This window comes from Sinocyclocheilus grahami, unplaced genomic scaffold (assembly GCF_001515645.1).
Source record: "Sinocyclocheilus grahami isolate Dianchi unplaced genomic scaffold, SAMN03320097.WGS_v1.1 scaffold395.1, whole genome shotgun sequence".
Lineage (NCBI taxonomy): Eukaryota > Metazoa > Chordata > Actinopteri > Cypriniformes > Cyprinidae > Sinocyclocheilus > Sinocyclocheilus grahami.
In genome coordinates this window covers 939,643-948,339 of record NW_015505574.1, presented here as the reverse complement: position 1 = coordinate 948,339, position 8,697 = coordinate 939,643, and positions in this window count along the sequence as shown.

The following is an 8,697-nucleotide window of genomic DNA, read 5'->3' as shown; positions in this document are numbered from 1 at the left end:
CCCAAATCCATGTGTGAAAAACTTGTTGCATCTTTCCCAATAAGACTCATGGCTGTATTAGATCAAAAGGGTGTTTCTACTAAATACTGAGCAAAGGGTCTGAATACTTAGGACCATGTGATATTTCAGTTTTTCTTTTTTAATAAATCTGCATAAATGTCAACAATTCTGTGTTTTTCTGTCAATATGGGGTGCTGTGTGTACATTAATGAGGAAAAAAAATTAACTTAAATGATTTTAGCAAATGGCTGCAATATAACAAAGAGTGAAAAATGTAAGGGGGTCTGAATACTTTCCGTACCCACTGTATATATAGCCAACTACTTACAAAAAATGCATATACATATCATATAAATATGGGTGGCAAAACATATAATGCAAAACAATGCGTGACCCTGGAGCACAAAACCAGTCTTAAGTCGCTGGGGTATATTTGTAGCAATAGCCAAAAATACACTGTGTGAGTCAAAATTATCTATTTTTCTTTTATGCCAAAAATCATTAGGATGTTAAGTAAAGATCATGTTCCATGAAGATATTTTGTAAATTTCTTGCTGTAAATATATCAAAACTTAATTTTTGTTTAGTTATATGCATTGCTAAGAATTTCATTTGGACAACTTTAAAGGTGATTTTCTCAATATTTAGATTTTTTTGCACTGTCAGATTCCAGATTTTCAAATAGTTGCCAAATATTGTCCTATCCTAACAAACCATACATCAATGGAAAGCTTATTTATTATTCTCAATTTAAAAAATAAATCGACCCTTATGATTGGTTTTGTGGTCCAGGGTCACATATTGAAAAGAAAAAAAAAATGATGCATGGATAATCAATTAAACCTAAGTTGCTTCAGTCCAGTCCAGTCCAGTAACAATATACAAAGTTATTCTTACATCATTTCATACGTTTTACTTAATAAAAATCATTAAATATTTCACAGAAAAAGTCACATGCACAACAACCTGAAGGTGGATGTTTTTAAAATCACACTAAAAGTAATTTTATTTGCTAAAAAAGTCTAAACTATCAATTCAATGACAGACGGCATGTGGTAGATTACATACAACAGGGCATTCAGAAAATCTGGAATCTGAGGGTGCAAAAAAAAATAAATAAATAAAAATGTTGAGGAAAATCTCCTTTAAAGTTGTCCAAATGAAGTTCTTAGCAATGCATATTACTAATCAAAAATTATGTTTTGATACATTTGCGGTAGGAAATTAAAAAAAAACTTCATGGAACATGATCTTAATATCCTAATGATTTTTGGCATAAAAGAAAAATGGATAATTTTGACTCATTCAATGTATTGTTGGCTATTGCTACAAATATACCTGTGCTACTTATGACTGCTTTTGTGCTCCAGGGTCACAATTGATATAGTAGGTTAAATATTCACATTTTGTCATTTGTTCTTTTTGAAGGAAAACTTTTATGGTTGCAAATTTGAAGAGACTAAAATATAATTTACAAAGCTTACATGCATCCCTCTGATCTTTACACAATTACTCCAAATAAGATACAATATTCTTTGAAACACACCAACATTATGGGTACATTTCAGGATGCTGCCGTTTCAAACATAATTGGTAAATTACCTGCCCTCTCTTTAGTAAAATGAGCCAAATTGCAGGGAATCCCTAGGTGGAGCAATTTAGAGTTTTCTTTGTTGGGCCTGCAGTACTGATGACTATCAGATATGATCTATTTTTTAAGTGACAAAAGGCGATGTTGACAAACGTTGTCATAATTGAGGGTTTCTAGTGCTGCAGCAATCATTTGAGATCATAAATGCTATTCAGTTGTCAATCTGGTGTTCGTCAAGGAATAAAAAGTGGAAAATTATGCAGAATGAACGTATTCGGCAGTATAAAAAAGGCCTGTATTTCTCCCATACACATCTAATGGGGATGCTTTCAACTCTACTTTCATGTAATGAACGCTGACAGTTCCTGACAGGATTATTGCAAGAGTGATATGCACAGCCTTACCAAAAATAACCCAGCGCATTTATAGAAGCAGTCATTACTATATGAATCAGTGGCATAATCTTCCTGAATTTCACTGAGCTGTCATCTTCTAACAAGTGGAACTTGTTTTGGCAGTGCTATTACAAAAACACATGATCTTCAATATTCCTCTTTGTCTCCTTCAATAACGTCCCGCCACTTTCCGTGTAAATGGCACTGCCACCCCACAACACAGGCTTCTACATTTCCAGGGTCTCTGCCGCCGAGGCTGCTGCTACAGCTGAGCGTGTTAAAATGTAATGAATCACGAAAACAAAGACTTGTAGGAATTGCAGGCACAAGCCAAGATTGTGGCCTTCAAGCACTGGGACCTTTGACAGTGCACAGAGTAGGGCTTGTATTCTGGCATGTGATTCTGCATTCCCTGTCTCTCGCGGCCCAGACGCCCACACTAAAGATTCAGCTACCTCCAGGCAGTAAGACGAGGTGTCAGTGCCACAAAATGAAAGCCTGAGAAAACTCCAAGGGCACACACTCGCTCTGTTCATCTGAATCTAGTGTTCGTCTCTAACAGAAGCATGCAATGGAGCTACTTGTTATGTATTGAATGTATTTTCGTTTTTAAACAGGTCAACATTTCCACATGGTACTATTTAACCTTATTTGGTATGGTTTTGTAATATGGCAACATATCATATTTCTTTGCTTTCTTGCTATTCAGACACTGTATTCTTTATAACCTATAATATGTCTACTATACATTTTCTACTGTAGATTTGGATATTTTTTACATTGTGACCCTGGAGCACAAATCCAGTCTTAAGTCGCTGGGGTATATTTGTAGCAATAGCCAAACATTCATTGTATGGGTCAAAAATATCGATCTTTCTTGAAAAATCATTAGGATATTAAGTAAAGATCTTGATCCATGAAGATATTTTGTACATTTCCTACCGTAAATATTTCAAAACTTCAGTTTTGATTAGTAAATATGCATTGCTAAGGACTTTATTTGGAACTTAACTTTAAAGGCGATTTTCTCAATATTTAGATTTTTTTGCACCTTCAGATTCTAGATATTCAAATAGTTGCCAAAAATTGTCCTATCCTAACAAACCATACATTAATTGAAAGCTTATTTATTCAGCTTTCTTTTTATTCAGATGATGTATAAATCTCAATTTCAAAAAATGTATACTTAAGTTTTGTGGTCCAGGGTCTCACACACACACACACACACACACACATATACAGTTGGTACGGAAAGTATTCAGAGCCCCTTAAACTTTTCACTCTTTGTTATATTGCAGCCATTTGCTAAAATCATTTAAGTTAAGTTTTTTTCCTCATTAATGTACACACAGCACCCCATATTGACAGAAAAACACAGAATTGTTGACATTTTTGCAGATTTATTAAAAAAGAAAAACTGAAATATCACATGGTCCTAAGTATTCAGACCCTTTGCTGTGACACTCAAATATTTAACTCTTTAGTTTTTAGTATATAATATTTAATTTAATAAAATAAGCATGCAGTGAATTAGCAGAGACATTGATATTAACTGATACAAATGTTTAATTGTGGTACAGTATGTGGAAATATATCTCCATTTTTTATTGATTTATTTTTAGTAGAGATATTTTATCTCAACACAGCACAAAGAAAAAAAAAGATAAACATATTCTTATGTTAAAAAAAATGTCACATTTTCAGAAAATAATGTGCCCCACAGGAAGGGTGTGAAGAAGGCGACAGGTGGAGGATTTCAATGCATTAATGAAGCCAATTCAATTGCTCATCAAAACATTGTATCTGTGTGTTTACTGTACTTTTTGTCATTTCCTATTATGGATATTTTTGAGATTGCACTGTCTGATAAAAAATTGTCCAAAAACCTTTAGAACAGCTTGTACACCTCTGCTGCATTTGTATTCCAGGCACAGTTGTCAAATGCGGTAGAATGCAGGAAGCGCTCATTACCAGCTGTCATCATCGTGCATTATACACACTATTCTGCTTCTTCAAGAGAGCTTTTATTTTCTGAATCATTTTTCATTTTTTGTCAGTCTCAGGTTAGTCTAATCAAACAAGTTGAATTACTGAAATAAATGAAGTTTTCCACGACATTCTAATTTATTGAAATGCACCTGTATATGCAAAAATACTGGGGTCTTCAACCTTTCAGTCAGAGAGCGATGGATCGGAGACCCCTGTTATGTAATAAATTTGTTTAATTTTAATTGGTTAATTTTAAGGTTAGTCTAAAATAGCAGGTGTATAGTATCATATTAATGCATTTACATACTATATATATATATATTACTTTAAATATATAACATTGAAAAGTTTGGGGTCGGTAAGATTTTAAAATGTTTTTACAAGTCTCTTATGCTCAACAAGGCTATAGTTATTTGATCAAAAACACAGTAAAACAGTAATATTGTGAAATACGATTACAATTTAAAATGACCAAATTTTATTTGAATATATTTTAAAATGTAAATTATTCCTGCAATGCAAAGCTGAATATTCAGGATTCTTCTCTGATGAATAGAAATGTCAAAAGAACAGCATTTATTTAATATAGAAATCTTTTGTAACATTATAAATGTATTAAACAAACAAACTCACTGACCCCAAATATTTAAATGCTAGTATACTTCACATTTTATTTATCCATCCATCCATTCTCCTGCTGTGAACCGGGACATTACATTTTAATTTGACATTAATTTTTAATGTGGGAGGTACAATGAAACAATTGCCTTCTTAACTTTAGCTTTGGCTGAGGGTAAGTTAATATTATTTAATGTTTTTTTTTTTTTAGTTGGAGCACAAACAATAATTTGCAGACTCCCTGCAGAACCTTTGTCTAAACAGCTGATCTGAACAATTGTTCAGACAACTGGGGGAAAAAAGTACATTAGCTTTATGCATCAGCATCTTTTCATCTATTTCAGACTCACTAATTTCACCAACGATAATTATCATATGTGTTTCTTTACAAACCCGAGAACCTGGAATATAAAACAAGCTATTTGCAAACATCAAAAAGTTACTAGGTATTTTTTTGCAGGGCTAATTATCCTGTCCCAGAGTCTGAATCAAGAATCACACCATTTCAAGATGTTTGACTAGCAATCCAATGACTGAAGAAGGGCATGTTTGTTTTGCAGATACTCTAGCATAGCTGTTATGAGCAATCTACACTGTCAGGATAGATTAGCCGGAGCAAGATGAGCCTAAAACAGAGACAATTTTAAAGGAGTTGGGATTCCTCCTCCACTGCACAGACGCAGTGTGACAGTGCCCCATCACAGATGTTTGTCTAGGTGCTGTGCCAGTGTTTCTGTGAGATTTGCATTCTCTTGTTGTGCCTCTGGCTATCCTGCTTTTCTCTAAACAGCTGCTTGTGTTCGACAGTAAGACTCTTGGCTCGGAGATGTTTGGAAGGATTGAAAGCACCTGAAACAAACTGTCTTAGAGAAGTATGGTTTTAACATAAATCACAGGGACTGGATTTTGGGAAAGTTTTCTTTGTTCAATGCTCTTGGTTTATTTGGACATGTTATTTAAAATATATTCTTGCGTACATCATCCTGACCATGAGTGGGAGCCTGTTGAGGGGTCGCTGTGATTTTGCCAAGTAAGACATGTTCCTGGATCAATATCTTTTGTTGATCCTGGATCAACATTACTGTCCAAAAATATAGACTAAACCCAATCCCAATCCCTACCCCTAAACCTAACCTTACCCATAATTTATTCCTAAAATCAGAGGGAAATGATAGCTGATTAACAAGGGTGTAGAAGCACCTAATCCTGATTGTAAGCCTAAAACTGACATTTCCTGAAACGTTATTTCTCAATTCTGATTGGTTGATTGGAATGATGTTGTACTTGATCAAATCACGCTCACCCCTGTTGAGGGACAAGGAAAGAGAAAATAAAATGACTAATGCTTGAAAAAAACCTAATACATAAATAAAATATGCAACAGCGTCGCAACCAAATTTTGGAAATTCATGCTGATCCAGGCTGGTTTGTTGCTGGATGTTTAGATGGTGGACTAGATGCTATTGACCAGCAAAACTTAATAGCTAAAATGGTCAACCAATATGGTTGTTCTATTTATGCTGGTTGACTTCATAGCTGTGCATGTTGTTATAGGGAAAACGCGGACAGAATCGTGGAATCCAACTAAATATGCTGCATGTGATGATTGCATCCAGATGCTGCTGATCGCAGCACGAGAATAAATAGGCAGCATGTGCAATGCATACTCAGGTTTTTGCTGAGGAGCCGAGCCGGTAACCCGGCCGCTCAGCCGACATGACGTCTCCATTACCTCCTTCAGGGAATGAGGGTTACATACATAACTGAGACGTCCCTTTCAGTCAGTCACTCTCGACGTTGCATCGATGACTGACGAAATTGGGGATCCCTAACAAAGCACCACGGATGCTGCCCCTTCCAGTGTCCTGTGCGAACCTCCTGTGTCCCTTTGGGTATAGGCCAGGGCTCGCAGCAGGAAAGCCAGTCACTGTTGTCTTAGCACTACCAACTCAGTAAGATTGGATAACACTGGGAAAACGTACCCATTCCAGTTGGAACAGGAACGTTGCGGAAGCCCCATCCTTACACCCTTACAGATATGGAAAACCGTTTAGGTACATATGAAAGATTTAGAGGTGATTGTAACCCTCTTGAGGAATGGCAGAGAAGTCTGCTGGGGGAAACATGGGCTTGAAGTTATGCCGTGGAGAATACACATATGGGATCCACTTAGGTTCTCGTGGATTCATCGACTGAGGGCCTGGCACCGGATACTTCACCACGTCTGGCTGTGGAGGGGATGGATGGATCTCGACAGGGCCTACAGTACGGACTCTCTGGAGCAGTTTAGCAAGCCGACACTAGCCGGGTCCTCTCGGTGCTTCTACCCGTTTGAGGTGAGAACCCAGGAGGATACCGGCTCAACATGAAGGCTATAGAATCTAGCGAACGTGTTGGGGGTTGCCCAGCCCGGAGCTCTACAAATATCTGTCAGCGAGGCGCCACGAGCCAGAGCCCAGGGGGATGCAACACTTCTAGTAGAGTGAGCTTGCAACTTCTCGCCCCCCTAAGGAACCTGATGACCAGGTCATGCTCGCCAACCGACTTCCCTTCCACGGGGTCATGATAAACAGAAATAGCAGCAACGTAGACTTTAAGGGTGGAGGGAGACAGCCTTTGCTCCAACACTTGTTGCAGAAAGGAAAGCATGACTCTGATTGGGCATCTCTGGGGGTCTTCTCGATGAGAACACCACTCAACGAACAGGTTCCACTTCAAGGTGTAAGCATGTCTCGTAGACGGTGCTCGTGCCGAAGTGATGGTGTCCGCTACCTCTTGGGGTAGGTCACCTAGAACCAGTGTTCGAACTATACCGTGGACTTTGGGGGAGCCCACATGTTTTTTTTTCCAGAGGTCCGGACGCGGGTGTCACAGGGTGCCCATCTCTGAGTCAGTAGATCCTTCCTCAGAGGAATCTGTCAGGGAGGGGCTGTCACGAGGAGCATTAGTTCTGGGAGCCAGGTCCGGTTGGGCCAATAGGGCGCAACAAGCAAGACCTGCTCCTCGGCCTCCATGACTTTGCACTGTGTCTGTGCAGAAAAGGCTCACTGGGTGGAATGCATATTTGCGCAGGCCCTGTGGCCAGCTCTGTGCCAGTGCATCCACTAACAACTTTAGGCAATTGATATGCCACTGCAGTTGGGGGCCCGTCCACACCCTCGACACTGCTTGCCCGTTGTACATGGCACCTCAGCTGGTGGTGAAGGTATCCGTGTGTACCACAGCATGCCTGGAGACCTGCTCCAGGGGCACGCACATGCAAAGTCTGACCACGGGTTGACAGTTTGGCAGCAGGCCGGTGTAACTTGGACCCGGTGAGTGCCACCTTGGGACTCGGCCATGGAGCCAGTGTTAAAGTGGTCTCATATGAAGCAGCCCCAGCGGTGTAACTGCCACTGTAGCTGCAATATGCCCCAGGAGCCTCTGAAATTGTTTCAGTGGGACCACTGTCCTGCCCTTGAATGAATTCAAACAGTTAAACACTGACCACTCACGTTCCTCTGTGAGGCATGCTGTCTGTTCGACTGAACCCATCTCCATACTGATTAAAGAGATTCTCTGCGTCTGGGAGAGTTTGTTCTTTTCCCAGTTGACCCGAAGACCCAACTGGCTGAGGTGCCTGAGCACCAGTAGTAGTGTGCTAGTATAAGTCAATTGTTGAGATAGTTGAGGATGCGAACACCTTACTGTCTGAAGGGAACAAGAGCCCCCTTCGCAACTTTCGTGAAGACACGTGGGGACAGGCACTGCCCGAGAGATTATCACGAAGCATGCACTTGCTTCCGGTTGATGTAAACAACGCATGCGTATGGCACTGCTGCTTACATAACACACACATGCACCAGCACGCGCATGCATTGTTTACATCAACCGGAAGCAAGTGTATGCGTTGTAGTACTCTCTCCACAATGGTGCCGCATCGCTGCAGACAGGAGAATCTGTCAGGGAGGGGCTGTCACGAGGAGCATTAGTTCTGGGAGCCAGGTCCGGTTGGGCCAATAGGGCGCAACAAGCAAGACCTGCTCCTCGGCCTCCATGACTTTGCACTGTGTCTGTGCAGAAAAGGCTCACTGGGTGGAATGCATATTTGCGCAGGCCCTGTGG